Below are 16915 nucleotides of genomic sequence, written 5' to 3'. Positions count from 1 at the left end.
CCATGGATTGCCTGGGGTCCTGGGGAAAGGCTAAGTTTTGCTCTGGAGATGGACACACAGCCGTCCAGTCAAGGCAACAGAGTAACAGCATATGGCACGCGACCCTCTGTATGTGTGTTGGACGGGTTTGGGGACTTGAGTCTCACGGGAGGATCTGAATGGTGCATAATGAGGGATTTAAGAACACGAGACATCTGGAGTTAGATGGAACTGAGGTTTCAATCTGTGTCCTTGGCCACGTTACTTATCCTTTCTGGGGCTCAGTTTCCTCATCTGGAAAATGGGGCTAAGTCATATATAATACCTCATAGAGGTTCTATAAGGATTTGATGAGTAATACACGTAAAATGCTTAGAATGGGATGAACAGGGCCAAAAGATGTTAGTAAGCATAGTTAACGTCAACTATATTACCCAAATTAATAGGGTATTATAACTACTGCTACCATAATTACAGGTCTATATAGTAGGTGGTGAGCTCCCCATTTTACGAATGGAAAAACTGAGGGCAAAAGCAACCAGTGGCTTACTCAAGGTCCCAAGTTTGTTAAATGGCAGGGATTTGAACCTCCCTCTCCCTCCCCTTCTCCCTGTCTCCATCTGGAGTCTGTTGCCTGCAGCTCCGGACCTTGCCTCTCATGGAGTTCTGTCTATACTCCTGGTGACATTGGACCACTTCACGTTGCCCAGACACTCCATTTCGGAGGTGACCTGTGACTTTTTTTTTTATCTCTTTTGGCAATACCCTAACCCCCTCCCCATTCCTTTGGAAGATTTTGGGTGTGACTACGTTCCTTTCATGCCACTCTGTGGCCTGGCACTGGGCTCTTCCCATCCCCTATAGGACGCAGCAGCTGCTCATTGCTCCCCGTGGCCTGGATCCACTCACCTTCCCAGCTCATCTCTTGCCATTCTTACCAGGTCCGTCCATGCACCTCGCCCTTTTTAGCCTCTGCGCCTTTGCTCACGCCCTGCCCAGGGACTGGTGAACCCCGCCCGGCTCTTTGCCTGCCCACCCACTAATCGCTCTTCAGGACTCTGCCCCACGCAGGGCTGCCTCCCAGGCAGAGCTTAATTCTCGCCTCGGGCTTCCCCAGCACAGCACTCACCACTCTGCTGACATCATGGACCCACCATGAGCCTTTCTCAGAGCCCAGGGCAGGGTTCAGACCTTATTTGTCTATTTCGGAATCCTCCATACTTAGCCTTGTATCCATTACAGGATACTCGGATTGCTTGTAGACAAGTGAATGAATGAATGAACACACGAATGAATGGATGATAATACCTCCAAAGCCACTCAAAGACTGTGACCTTAGGAAACATCAAGATCCTTGCTTCGCTCCAGGTTAGCTGAGCCTCAGCAATGCTTGGCATGTTCCCTGAAGGTAGACAGGGCTGCAAGGAAATGCTAATAACAAAAAGACTCCCAAGATCATCCAGAACAGTGAGGTCCTCAAAAGGTCCTGTTTTCTCCCTTGTGCACATAGGGTAATTGTTTGTCGAATGAATTACTGAACGTATGCGTGGACGAGGACAGCTACGTGTTGGACTGGGGGCTCCTCCAGTCAAGAGACTGGTGGGTGATCCTCCTCGTATGCCCAGCTCCCAGGTGCGCAGTGGGGTCCTTGGATTCCAGGAGTTGGGAAAAGAGCCGTCAGCGCCCTCACAGATCAAGCCACACCCATAGCCTGAGCATCAGAGAGAACACAACTGCCCTTCAGACTCCGCGGGCAGGGTTTTTTCTGCCTTTGCAAAGTTCTTTTCACTCCTGTGGTCTGAAGCCAGTTCCTTAACATTGTGTAAACATGGTTTTGTGCGGTTGAAAATGTATTTTAAAAATGTCACTAATTACCCCATGGCCTGTAACCACTCTTTCAGGGCCGTAATTGGCCTGTCATGTAAATACCTAATTAGGGGTCTTGGAAAATGGGGCGGATGGGAGGACCCGGCGTCCCGAGGCCTCCTGGCCTCCCTCTCGGGGCCCGGGGGGGAGACACTGGGGTTCCCTGCGTCAGTGGCCGGCAAAGGAGGGACGTTCTCAGGCTCCATCCGGGGCTGCGGGGCTGTGGCCCCCTGGACGGGGCTGGGGCCGGCACGCATCCGCACGCAGGGAATTCTCAAGCTACCAAGCTTAATGGGAACCAACTGCCCCAACCCCTCCTCCACCCTCCATGCCCAGAGAATGTGCTCATTTCAACTTAAATGACTCACAGATGTGTCTCTGGCTCCCCACTTTCCTTTTCTCCCCAAAGAGCCCGGCTTGCTAGGGTTCTGCCCTTACTGTAAGAACATTCACTCTGCGAGTCCTGGCAGTCCCGGGGAGGTAGGCAAGCTCCCAGGTGAACCCATTGTCAAGGAGTCAGCACAACCTGCCCGGCACACCCCGCTCTCTTCCCCACGGACGCCTTAGAGGACAGGGATGATGTTTTGTTTGTTCTGGGGAAAAACAGCTTTTCATCCCAGACTCGATTTTGGGCACCAACTTTTATCTGCCTCCTCGGAGATTTCTTTTTATGACTTTCCATCCATGTGCAAAGGGCAGAAGTAGGTCGATTGCATCTGGTCAGACAGAAGCCATTCCTCCAGAGATGTGGCAGAAAAATGAGCAACGTCCACGTCCCCTGAGTTGTTCCTGCTTCAAAGCTTTTCCCTGTAACCAGACCCCCTGGCTTGGTGGTGGGGTGATTGTCAGGAGCCGGGGTGGCCCCCAAGCCTGGGAAGGGCTGGGCCCCGCAGAGCTGAGCCATGCTGATGTGAGCTGCAAACACTTCGCTTCGTCTCCTCGAGGTCATTCTCTCGGCACTTGAGATGATCTGCTCTTCTTTGTCCTTGTGTGTTCTCTGGGAGGCAGGGTCCAGATGAGAAGATGCTCCCTGTTCGTTGGGGGGGGGTGGCACCAGTTATCAAGGGTCTACCGAGTGCCCAGAAACTTGGAGGCTTGCGGGGGGAGGGAGTGGGGGGGAAGCATTAGATGAGAGACCTGCCTCTGCCTATAAGCTGGGAGAGCTTGGTCCAACCTTTTATCCTTCTGAGCCTCAGTGTTCTTATCTAGAAAATGGGTATGATAATGGATCAGCAGGGGAGTCGGTGGAAGGATGGAATGAGACCAGGGTTTACCTCCAAGGTGTGTGGTCATAAAGACTTCCTGGTCTGTCTTCTCATCTGTAAAATGGGGAAATAGCACCGATTTCACTGGATGGGGGTCGGGTAAAATAATTTGTGCGTAAAGCACTTAGCATACTGCCTCACATACTCCTAGTGGTCAATATATGTTAAGCATGACTTTGACAACTCTCCCTCTACTATTAGCATCTTCTTGCTGAAATATGTTGACCATGAGCAGGCTCGGAGATTGCTGCACAGGGGAATTAAGGGACTTGCTCAAGGTGGTGCAGCCAGGAAGTGGCAGAGCCGGGACTGGAATCCAGGTCCACGTGATTCTGAGTCAGTGGCCCCTGCTTTGCCCCGTCACCCTGCCTGTGTTCACATAGAAGGAGCTGGGGCTGCGGGCAAGGGAAGGTCACGAAGGAAGTGTCCACGGTCTCAGTCACAAGAAAAGAAGCAACATGCACCATTCCTGGAAATCCTAGGGGTGTGAAGATTCTGTGGGGCCAGGAGGGTGACACATACAAGGGCAAGGAGGAAAGAGACACGTGGAAAAAAACCCACATATTTTTGTTTATTGCACTGAAAAGAAGCCAAAAGGATGAATTCATATTTTCTTTTTTTTTTGTGGACGTTTCTTTTGCTTCCATGATAATAGAACAGTTATGAAGGTAAGCGACCTGTCGTTACTTTTCATAAGAGTACCAATAAAAAACACCGTGCAGATTATCTGATTCTCTCTCCTTGGATGCCTTTAAAAGAGGCTTTTCTCGTGGTGGGAGAATCCTATTTGTGTAGTAAATGATGAATTGATTGGGTGTGATTTTTTTTTGAATAGTCAAATTAGCACATAGTTTAAACAAAAATTTGGAAATTTAGAAAAATAGAACAAATCTTTAAAAATGACTCACAGTTCTTGTATACACACATAACCACTCTTAAGAGTGGTTTTCCTTTGAGCTTTTTTCTCTAACAGTGAATTGGTTTTCCTGAACCAATGTGTAGTAACTCGGCAAAGGTGGGGGGCGCTGAAGTTCATCATTCCTCCAGGGTTGATAACACTCCCAACAACGTAACAATGAACGTCTTTTTTTGCATGAAAATTTTTCCTTTCTTCCCTCCCCTCCCCTCCTCCCTCCCTCCCTTCCTTCNCTCAACCCCCCCCCCCACCTTTATTCCCTTAATGCTTGGAATTCTCCTTAGGATGAATTCTTAGAAGAAAAACACCAAGCTCAAACTGTGACCATTTAAGGCCTAGATAGGTATTGCCAATTTCTCCCCCTGGGAAGACTCCATGTGCCGTCTCGAGGTCCCTCTCATTTTTCAGTTTCATAACCATGGGGACGGCATAGGGACAACATATAGTCATTCGTCACTCATTGAGCAACATCTATTGACCGCTTACTTCGTGCAAGGGCTTTGCTGGTGTTTTTCAAGGCTTCACCCTTGGGTCTTCCCAACGATGAGTCAGAAGTCACAATGAATCAAAGATGTGACTGACCTCAGATTTTCAACTTTTCTCTGGGAACTGGCCCTCACGGGTCTCCGAGGGGACCTTTGACTGTTTGGGGGAGTGCCCAGTGGTCCAGCATTTCCAGGAAGCCCATCCTGATGTATTCAAGCACCCAGCTTCTGTGGGACAAAAGCAACCAACGCTCATTGTGTGAGCTCCTTGGAGCGAATACTTAAGTGTCCCAGTAAGCATTAAAGCACTCCACCTCCTCCCCACCACTTCTCCCTGACCAAGCTTTTATACGGAGCACGAGCACCCATAAATAACAGACCAACCTATAAATAAATACAGCTGGGAGCCCACAAAAGCCCTTGACAAATGCTGTTTATTTAATTTCTCAAGTGTGGTCCATTTGAGATCCAATTGGAAAGGCCCACTAAGCTTTTAAAAGGCCAGCTTACGTGCTTAATCTTGATTCCCCCTTTGAGGGGCCATCCTGCCATCTCCCCCACACCTGCTTAGCTCAATAAAGCAGCGTGGCCGTCTACAGGGGCAGGGATCAGGGACAAAGACGTGTTTGCCGGGTCCCCGCCAATGAGGGGACTCAACTCTGGATAAGTCAAAGTCACACCGTCATTATTAATCTCGCCCCAACCTAGCCAGTCTGATCCATCCTCATTATTCATTTACTAGGTGGGAAAGTCTGGGTCCTCCTTAACAGCTTCCAGAGGAGTGAAAAAAAAACCAGTGGTAAGAGCAAGGTGGAGCCAGTGTGGGCCTTGTGCTATGAAGTGTCTGAATCATTAATTATTTCACAGGCAAGCAAACAGCGCAGCACATCACAGGAGAACATGTTGCTATGGGCATCCAAATAGCCACACTTGCCCATCTCCTTCCTGCTCTGGGACTCTTGCTCGTGCTCTTCCTTCTGCGTCAGATGCCTTTCTCCTCATCTTCATCTAACTAACTCACTTGATTCATCCTTCAATAAGCGGCCAGTATGCCACTTGTTCTGGGCAGCCTTCCCTGCCTCATAGAGGTCCCCTCCAAAGAAACAGACTACCAGTTTCCTTGTTATACATTTTTATAGCATCCTGTGCCTCTCTTATAGCTCTACTCACCATTTCAAGTAAATTATTCATTGTTCCGTATTTGCTGATTACCTGTCTTTTTCAGGCAAGTATCACCTTCCACTTGCTACCCCTAAATCTGAGCCACCATCATATTGCACCTAAGCAAATGCAAAAGCTTCCTCCAAAGGCTCTTGGCTCTCTTTGGCCTCTGCCCCTCAAGCCATGATCGTATTCCATGTTGAGTTTTAGCCATGATCAGATTCCATGAGAGACTTTTTCATTAGATTCTCTGAGGGCCGAGGCCTTGTTTGCCTACACAAAAAAGTCCCAGCTTGGTATTTATAAAGGAGGCAGGATGGGGCAGAGGAGATAGTGTGACTTTGAGTTCAGATGGTCCCTGTTTCAAATCCTTGCTCTACCACTCACTAGCTATTTTCATGACCTTCATTGGGCAAGTCAAGTCACCTCTTTGAGTTTTATTTTTCTCGAAAGTCATTGTACTTCCCTCCAAGGCTCTGCTTATCTCCTGGACTTCATCTGAAACTTCTCTTCTCTCAGTTACTGTGCTCCAGCCACACTGGCTTCCTTTCCATTCCTTGAGGCCATCCTGCCTCAGGACCTTTGCACTTGTTCTTCTTCCTGCTAGAATGATCTGCTCCCAGTCCTGCACAGCTGATTCCTTCTCATCGTTGAGATCTCAGGTGAAATGTCACCTCCTCAGAGAGGTCTTCCCTGACTGCTCCATCAGAAATTGCCTCTCGACAACTGATAAGCAGTTACTCTGTTATATTTTCATTATAGCCTTTAACAGCATCTAGAAGTATCTTATACATGTATTTATTCACTTGTTTACTGTTTGTCTCTTATCCTCCACAAAAATTAAGTTCTTAATTTTAATACTTACATTTGTTCACGGCTTGTGTCCTCAGCACCTTGAACAGTGCCTGGCACACAGTAGGCATGCAGTATACAGTTGCTGGAAGAATGCATAAATGGTTTATTGTAAGGAAAAATTGGGTTGTGGTAGCATAATTGCAGAAGCAACTGCAATTCTCACTCTTTTTTTTACCCTTTGCAGTGATTTCACAGCTCCTTCTATCAAAAGGTGGAGTTAGTTGACCCACCCCTGCGTCTAACTGGGCTTGTGTCTTAGGACCCACACGTGCCATAGATATGACAGCATGCCTGCTCCAGGTCTAGGCCTCAAGTGGTCTTGCATGCATCTACTCTAACTCTTGGAACACTGACCTCACTATGTGATCCTGTCACCCCTGTTACCCTAACAACCAATCAGTAGCCAGACATGTAAGTGAGGTCATAGGATAGTAGCAGCCTCTAGCCGACCTACCAACTGCACACAGATGCAGGAGAGCACCCAGCCGAGATCAGACGAACTTGGCCCAGATCAGCAGCACCAATCAGCTAAGACATAGACTCATAAAAAGCCACTGCTTTAGGGGGAATTTGTTATGCAGCAATTGCTAACTGATACATGAAACACACACACACACGCACACACACCACTTGGTGCATTACAGGTGCTTTATACATGGTAGTTATTTGTTGATGTGGTAGATATACACTACTTGGTAGACAAGGGGGCCTTTTCTACCTGGGGAGTCAGAAGTTCAACAATAAGATGTAGAGCCTTTTGTTGACTAAGAGGCGTGCACCCCACTAGGCCCCGAGCAGCCCATTCCTGCTGGTGTTTAGCAAATATCCCTCCAGTCTTGCACTTGGTGCCTTGACCTCAAGGTCAGAAGAGCAGTTGAGGAGCCTTATGCAGATCTGGCTCTTTGTTTGAGCTGAATAATACATGCATTTTCCTGTTTCTATGATGTTTTTAGGCCTCTGATTTATGGCAATGAACTTGCCCCTCCGTTTGCCCTGGCTTTTGTTAATGACCTATCATGAATTATCCACAAAAGAAATGTTAAAGGAGCTAATTAGGCATTAACCTTACATTATAGATCAACCACACAATTGGATCCTTCACAGCTATGATTGTGACAGCACAAAGCATTAAGTATTGATGGTCCAGGAAGGGCCAAGAGGATGAAGGGTGATGGGGGGAGTAAAAGCCAGGGCAGGAGGGACGCAGTGAAGATGTCTCCGTGCAAGACTGCTGCTAGGAGGGGAAACCAGCAGGATGCAGTCTAACTGCCTGGGGTTTGAACCCGAACGTATCTACTTATTAACCACATGACTCATAAAACAAGGAATGATAACAGCTCTCTCACAGAGCTTTGAGGGGTAGGTGAGACATGTCCTAAGGGCCTGCCATGTACTCGGCCCTCAAAAAATATTCTTTCTCTTCCCTCTCCTTTTAGAAAATGTGTCTTTTGGAGCTCAGAACCAAAGATTAGTCATTCTGCCTCCTGGGACCACTTTGTAAAGACAAGCCATGCTTAATTCCTGGTAGAATCAAGTTAGCACCTTGAACATGAGTGATGTCCAGATTAGTGGAGTCAAGTTGGATAAAATCCTTTTAATAAGTAGCTAGGTGACCTTGGACAACAATGACATTATGTATCTATAATATACATATTTATTATATAAAAATAATATATGTAATATATTCATTATCTAAAAATAATATGTATTATGTATAAATATTATGTATTATTTATATAAAATATATTTACATAATATATAATAATATATATTGTTCATATATGTTATATACATGCATTTATTATGTACAAATAACATATTTGTTACATAGAAATAATGTATAATGTGTGTTTATTACATATAATGTATAACATTTATTATGCATAAATAATATATATTTATTACATATAACAATATAAGATACAAATTTATTTCAGATTAATATAATATATAATATGTATTACATATAATAATATATATTTATTATATATTATATATAAATTATATACATATTATTTTACAGCTTATAGAACATGTTCTTATCCAAGTCACTTCCCTTTTCTGGGACATAGTCCTCTGTTATAAAATGGATATATATGGGGCACAGCTGGTCTGCCTACAAGCCCTTCTAAGGAAAACTACCCTGGCCTGAGTCTTCGAGCTGCAGGTAGCCATGTTGTGTGTCAATGACCCCCTCCCTTCATTAACCCTGCCATTGCTGATTGGGTGAAAGGTGGGTACCCGATCAAGGGCAGCCAATCAGTAGGTTTGCCCATATGCAGGCTTGAGACTGAGTCAACCAGGTTATCCCTCAGGAGTTTGAACTAGTGGCACTGAGTGTGGAAAAAGGCAGAGCTGAAGGGGGGCCTGGGGCAGACAGAAGCCAACTCTGGCAACCTGGTGAAGGACAGAAAGTTTACAGAGCTGAAGGTGATGAGAAGCAAATTGGGAGTGGACATAGCAAGGGGGGGGGACAGGACGGGGAGAGAGAGAGGAAGAGGGTGAGAGTGAGGAAGAGAAAGAGAAGAGTAGAGGAGGAGGAGGAGGAAGGAAGAGAGGGACAAAAGAGGAAAAGAATGGATGGGAGAGGAGACAGGAATTGAGAAACTGTTTTGGGTCCTAAGAGATTCTGCTTCCGTTTCTAGCCTCTGTATATCCTCACCTTCCCTTTTGTTTTGAGCTGGTATGAGAGGACCCGATACAGCAACTTTCCAAGTCAGAGTATTGGGCTTTCTGAGCTCTGCACGTGTTATCTTTGGCAGCCCTGAGGGCAAAGAGGGCACGTGCAATTTCATTGAACATAAGTGGATTGCCCTACTGTCCTCCGAACCCCCAGTCCGGATGGAAGTTAACCATGAACTGATGCCTTTTGCTGGCTGGCCTCTCGGAGGAGCAACCTAGTATCAGAGGGCAGCAGGGTGGATTGCACCGTGGGCGGATGGTGGACTCTACAGGTGTGAGATGTTCCCCAGCCCCTCTGAAGTGGATGCCAGGCCACATCACATGGGGCCAGGTGTCCTGGTGAGCTAAGCGTCTGCCAAGGCCCCTGCACTGCTGCAGGTGAGGTACTGTGGGAGCGGAATGTCGTTGCTGCTTCCGTTACCCACCATGTCCCTGGAATCAGACAACTCCCCAGGTCAGGCACCGGAGGGCGTTGCGGAAGCAAACCCCTAATGGGGGTGGTGGCACAATGGCTGACATCGTGTGTTGTGGAGACTTTTGGGGGGATGCTGTGTGAATCTCTAATCAAGGAATTAGGAGTCAGGTTTCTTTGTGTTCCCCGCACCGGACAACTGGGCCATTATGCAAGATTTCCGCTACAAATTCTGGGGGGAACAAAAACCTTATGTCCCAGGAGTTGAAACTGTGACATGTTAATAATGTGTTCTTGGATGCTTTGAGTTTTATTAACACGGAAAATAAATCTACATTAAGGACTAGTGGTGGCTAAATTTCATTTTGCAAAAATGTGCTGTGGTTTTTGTCCTTTAGAAGGGCTGTTTTCAAGGGGAAAGTGCATTTGAAACCACCAAATTACTCTTATTACCTTTTCCTTTTTTTGAGCCCTAAATTAGTGAAGGCATTTGGAGCTGTAATTGAGCTCGGATGCTTGGATATGGTGGGGCCAGTAACTCTCCCCCTCAGGTGTACGGGAGAAGGGGAGGATACTTTGCACACTTGGGTAGAGATGGCTTTTCATGCAGGAATGTACTGAGAGTCCTGTCTCAAAGAAGGGAAAACAGAGGATTCAGTAACTCAAGGCTGTCCTGCCTTTCTGCCTCCCCGAATGAGCTCCCGGCTGGCTCCCTTCTGTGTAACCCCATTTCCCAGCCACCTCTCTTTTTCTTTTCTTCTTTCTTTCTTTCTTTCTTTCTTTCTTTCTTTCTTTCTTTCTTTTCTTTTCTTTTCTTTTCTTTTCTTTTCTTTTCTTTCTTTCCTTCTTCCTTCCATCCTTCCTTCCTTCCTTCCTTCTTTTCTTTTCTTTTCTTTCCTTCCTTCCTTCCTTCCTTCCTTCTTTCTTTTCTTTTCTTTTCTTTTCTTTTCTTTTCTTTTCTTTTCTTTTCTTTTCTTTTCTTTTCTTTTCTTTTCTTTTTTTCGCTAATATATACACAACATAAAATTTCCCATCTTGGGGCGCCTGGGTGGCTCTGTCGGTTGAGCTCCCGAGTCTTTTTTTTTTTTTTAAAGATTTTATTTATTTATTTGACAGAGAGAGACAACCAGCGAGAGAGGGAACACAAGCAGGGGGAGTGGGAGAGGAAGAAGCAGGCTCATAGCAGAGGAGCTTGATGTGGGGCTCAATCCCATAACGCCGGGATCACGCCCTGAGCCGAAGGCAGACGCTTAACGACTGCGCCACCCAGGCGCCCCGAGCTCCCGAGTCTTGATTTCAGCTCAGGTCATGATCTCAGGGTCGTGGGAGCCCTAGTTGGGCTCTGCGCTCAGTGGAGAGTTTGCTTGGGATTCTCTCTCTCCCTCTGCTTCTACCCCCACTCACTCTCTCTCTTTCTCTCTCTAAAGAAAAAAAAATCCCATCTTCACCATTTTTAAGGGTGTCGTTCAGTGGCATTCTGTTGACACTGGCGCGTAGCCATCACCAGCACCCATCTCTAGAACATTTTCACCATCCCAGCTGGAGCTCTGTACCCACTAAACACCAAGTGTCCGTCCCCCGTTCCCTGTACGATTTACTGTGAGAAATCGACTCACACAGTCGTGGGGGCTGGGAGGTCTTGCCAACTGCCGTCAGCAGGCTGGAGAGCAGAGTGCTGGCCGTGTGGTTCCCAATGGCGGCTGAAGGCCTGAGGGCCAGTTGCAGTCAGAGCAGGAGAAGGCTGTCCCCGTGTCACAGGCAGGGAGCGCAAAGCCCCGTTTCCTCCGCCTTTTTGTTCCATGTGGGTCATGATGTTTTCAAGGTTCATTGTACAAAGTAACACGGATCAGCAGGTGGAATCGTTTTCTATGGTGTGGAGAGACCACCTCATGTTTATCCACTCACCTGTTGATGGACATTTGGGTTGTTTCCGTTTCTTCGCTGTCATGGGTGTGCTGCTGGGAGCACTCAAGGACAGCGTCTCTCTCTACCTTTGTTGCCTTCTCTGGAGACACACAATCGGCAGGTGTCCTTCCTCCCAGACTCACTCAGTGGCCTCTGGCTTGGGGCTTTCATCCCATGTCAGGGGCAGTTGGCCCAGTCACAGCAGCCATATCTTCGGGAGGGGCCAGAACAGGCAGTGGCTTCAGGCCCCCCCATTTCCTCCAGGAACATCTCGCTGTGTGGCTCCCTGCCCCGGGACAGCTTGTTGGGGTCCAAGAGGCTGTGGCTGGAACACCACCTTCTCCTCCATCTTCACATTCCAGATCCCAGTGTCTTCGGGCTGGAAGGCTGCCCTTGATGCCATCTGAGCAGAGCTCATCTTCCTCTGCTTAGCGCTTCCTCTCCTTTCCCTGGAGTCCAGCATCGGGATCTTTCCTCCCCGACAGTGGGAAACTTGCCTCTGAAGGAGTCCATCCCAGAAGATGGGGGAGGACAAAGCCCTGGGCTTTCATGCCTTCAACGAAGATGGGACGTTTCCAGATGTGAAGGCCGCTGCTTTCTGCATCCCAGGTTGGGGAATCAGCCCCTTTCATTTTTCAAGCAGAAGGAGGGTAGTGGTCCCATCCCTGTGACTCGCTGACAAACATTTCCTGAGCACCTACCCTATTCTAGGCTTTGCCTTCTCCTGTGTGCCCATGCAGTGATGTCAGTTTATTGCCCTCCTGGCAGTCAGAGGGTTGAAGGAATGAGAGAGTCAAGGCAAATGACTGGCTCTTCAACAGGATAAGTGGTGTGACAGAGAGAGGCACTGGATGTCATGGGAGCAGATAAAAGGGGCGTCAAATGCAGGGAAGGCTTCCGGGAGGAAGGGGTATGGCCAAAAGTGTTCAAGGATACAGATGACGCAGCCCAATTAAGAAATGCAGAGAAGGCACACCAGGTGGAAGGAACAGAAAGTGCACAGGCCTGGATTGGAAACAAAAGCAGGGCTTCTTGGGAACCGTAAGTGATTCAGTATTGCTGGGGAGGGGAACCAGTAAAGGAGGGGTGTTCGGGAGAAGGAGCTGAGAAGGTGAGCAGCAGCCAGATCAGGAAGGCCTCTATATGCTGTGGTAAGGAGTCGGGCTTTGATCTCAAGACCGTGGGAGCTACGGAGAGAACTTTGGCAGAAGAGGGAGAGGCACAGTCAGATTTGCTTTTGGAAGGTTCCCCTCAGCCTCCACAGAGTGAAGCTCATACCTGGCTGGCTTGGAGAAGGGAGGAGACTGGGCAACCGCTGGAAGATAAAACCAGTCCCTTATTTGGGGCCTGTAATCAGCAAGAGGGGCGAGCCTCAATCAGCTCCCTGGAACCTGTATTCAACACCAATGGTGGACCCAGCCACCCACTGGGATGACAGGGATCAGCCCCAAGATGGCTGATGCCTGCGCCAGGGCCTCCCTGTGGAGACGTGATGGCCAAGGAGGAGAGAAAATAGATTTGAAGATGCAGACGCGGGAAGGGGGGGGTCGGTGAGGGGATGGGAGAGAAAGGTAGAAAGGTCAGCCGGGGCTGCAGCTTGGCATGAAGATTTATAACCTCCCAGCTCTTGCTCTCGCCCCCTCCCCATGCCTGCCCCCTTTCTCTTTCTGGCGGCATGTCCTAGAGACACACATTATCTCTATTAATACCAGCCACAAGGTCATTACTCAGGCATCAACTTTTCCTCCAGCATAAATATTTATACAGGACTGACCTGGGACTGCCGCGTTTTTGTTTTATTTGATTCCTGCCGCCTTTTGTGTCTTGCTAGTCTGTCGGCTAACGTGTTTAGCTCCTCTGTCTGGAAGCTTCGGAGCCAGCCAGGTCTCTGGGAATGGAAAGGGGAGGGGGGAGGCGAGAAGGAGGAGGAGAAGGCAGGGTGGGTACCACTTGCCTGACACCAGCGAAAACCCAACCACGCAGATGAGAGGATGTCTTGGTGGGCTGTTTAGCAACAGGCCGGCAAAGCTCTAAAGGAAAGAGCTCTTTCCTCCTTCAACCCTATGATGCCCTCGGCACCCCCCAAAAACCCAGGTCAGAAGTAGCCTTCCCATGAAACTAACAACGGGAATGGTTCAAGACCCCGCATCTGTAAGACCCTCTTCTTTGGCTTCCAGGGCTCCCAGTGGGAATCCGGCAAAATGTCCCCAGGGTCGTGGATTCTTACAAAATTTGCAACAGCCAGGCATTTTTGTGTGCATTCTCTTACAGGTCCCCCCCCAAACTGAATGAGCTACAGGTCCCCCCAACCTAGATCTGCTCCTGTTTGTGGTGATTTGAATTACATGCGGTTTTTCTGCTGGGAGTAAATGTCTGACGTAACTAACTTAAAAGAGTAACAGTAATAGTAATAGTAATAGTAATAGTAATAGTAATAGTAATACTAGCAACAACCATAATAGCAACTATTACTCTCAGAGTGGGTATTGCACACCAGGCTCTCATTGAATTTTCACGATGACATGGACATAAGCATTATCATTCCCAGGATATGGATGAGGAGTTGGGGGCTTAGGGAGGTTAAGTGCTTAGCCCAGAGTCCCACAGTTAGTAAGTGGGGGATCTAGGACCTGGACCCCTCTTTCCTCTAACCCTCTAAAAGTGGGAGTCATTGGGATCGTATAGCGCGTGCCTCCTAGGCCCCAGGTCCTGGATATATACACGTTTATTTCACACTCTGTATCAAACAGTTCTGCCAGGTGGGAAGGGCACACCGGCTCCATCCTGCAAGTGAGAAAGCAGAGGCAAGGGGAGGGACGTGAAGTTGCTAAATCTGCAGCAAATAGGTCACAAGTCAAACTCGGACACCTGCTGCGGCTGACTCTTGCCCAACTCCACCATCGCAACTCTGCTGCAAACGATGGTTGGCCAGGAACGTCCCCAAACGCAGAGTTCTGTTTGGTAGTTCAGTGAAGAGTGAAGCTTTCCCCACTTTCTTGTATGCTGTTTTGACAATTTTATAAAGGAAATGTCATACGTTGCATAAAGGAAAAATGGAGATTCTGGGGAATTCTTTCTTTCCTTCTGCAAGTGGGTTGGCCGTGAGGCCAAGATGGGGATGGCCACGTGTCAGAGTGGGGTGGGTACTAGGGAAATTGCAGTGTGGGATGGCTGGGCAAGGACAGAGGATGGGTGCTTGAAAGGGCTGTCTCTGTGCTCTTGGATTTCCATCTGTTGCAGCAGCCTGCATTGCAGCCTAGCCCTCAGCCTTGCAATGCCTGCCAACACCTGCTAAACCACGGCAACTTCTTTTCAGGCCAGAGATGTGTCCGGTGCACTCACGATGAGTCCTCAGCATATAGCATAGCTCCTGGTGCAGAGTAGGCACTTCGTAAATATTCATTGTGTCAATGAATGAGGAGACCAATGACCTCTTGCCAGTGACTACTTCTTAGAAGCATGTGAATGTTAATGAAAATTCTGAAAATCAGACATGTCCTGAAAGACTTAAGAGGCCAGGGTGCACTTCAAAGGACATTCACACTGAGCATAGCTGGAGAGATTTGGGGACTCGGGGTCGGACCAAAGGCCACGTCCCTCCATAACTAGCTGTGAGACTTTGGGAAGTCACTCCTTCCCTCTGAGCCGCTGTCTTCCCATCTAGAGAAATTAGGGGTGATCTGTATGAGTTCTCAGTGGCGAGGCTGGTGGTGCCATGAAGGGTAGAGCACTATACTTGGTAATAGTAGCCAGACTTCCTGGGCTCAGGTCACTGCCTCACCAGGACTAGTTGTGTGACCAAAATGCAAGCGACTCAACCTTTCCCCACCTGGGAAATGGGAATAGTCATAGTACCTAACTCATTGAGGTCCTACCAGGATTAAATTAGGTAATACATATAAAATGTAAAGATCTTAGAACAACACCTGGCGTAAAGTACACAGATGATACTCCTGTATGATTATCATTAGTATGTACAATTTGGGAGGTATTGTATTCATATTATATTCATAAGACTAATCATACTAGTCAGGTGTTTACAATATTCAAGGCATTCTTTCCTTTGCTCCCTGCAAAATTCTATAAGGTATTTACCTTTACTTTCATGGGCTCCATACTGCAGATGGAGAAATAGAGGCTAAACCGCCAGACTAAAGTCACATGGCATCTTGATAAAGGGGGAGATATCAACCCAAGTTTGACATCGAAGTCTGGCTACATATTCAGAATTCACCAGGGTGAGGCAGGTAACTCCAGTGGGTGAAGGAGAACTGGCCGAAACAAGAGATAAGCAACTGCAGGTGTTCTAGTCAAGCATAATTCTAGCCAAGTTACGTCATCTTGTAAGTTTACATTGATTCTCGAGCTTGGCCACCTTTTGAATCATGTAAGGATTAAAAAAAAAAGTGATGTGGGGTGTCATCCCCAGATTTGGTAACATAATTGATGTAGTGATTGGCACCTGAGTGAAAGGATTTTTTTAAGTTCCCTAGTTGATTCTAATGTGTATCCAAGACTGAAAGACACTGTTCAAGAGCTTTGAATGAGCCAAATAAAACTTGCTAACTGCAATATTCAGCTAAGAAACCACCAATCTGCGATCTTACATAAAGACACAATGTCTTGGATTGAGATGAATCAATCCATCTATCCACTCATCCATCCATCATCTACCCACTTACACACCCACCTACCCATTCACCCTCCTATATATCCATGCTCCCATTTATCTATCCTTCATTCCTTCCATCCATCTATGCATCCATCAATCCAACCACACCATCCACCCATCCCCCGATCCATCCATCCATCCATCCATCCATCCATCCATCCATCCATCCACCCATCCATCCTTGCAGTCATCCATTCAGTCATCTGCCTATCTACCAACCCACCCATACATCTACTTACCCACCAACCCACCTATGTATTTGCCCATCTACCTACCCACTCATCCATCTTTCACCTCTCTATCTATTCTCTCTCCCTCTGTCTCTTCTTTTGTTCTTCCTCTGTCCATATTTCTTTCCTCCTTCCTTCCTTCTCTCTTTAATTCTGCCTCTTCTCCCTGACAGACCACAGCCTGGGCTGACCCTCAGAGCAGATTTTCTTGCTGCATAAATAGCTTCTTCCTTTCCTTCTTCTCCTAAATGTTTCTCATCCATGACTAAGGTGCTAGTGAACTTCTTGGAGGTGCCTGGGCGGAAGTCAGCCAGAGAAAGAAAAGAAATCTGTTTCTGGTTTTCCCTGGATGACCTTTCTTTCCCGAGGAAGTCTCTTATAAACACTTTCAGCACGGGCGGATGCCAAGACTTTTGAATGGCTCCTCCAAGTCGAAAGGCAGTCTTGAGTGCATACCTGGTGTGCGATGATCTGGATCCAGAGGGAG

The sequence above is a fragment of the Ailuropoda melanoleuca genome, chromosome 12 (genome assembly GCF_002007445.2).
Source record: "Ailuropoda melanoleuca isolate Jingjing chromosome 12, ASM200744v2, whole genome shotgun sequence".
Lineage (NCBI taxonomy): Eukaryota > Metazoa > Chordata > Mammalia > Carnivora > Ursidae > Ailuropoda > Ailuropoda melanoleuca.
This window is presented reverse-complemented; position numbering follows the sequence as displayed.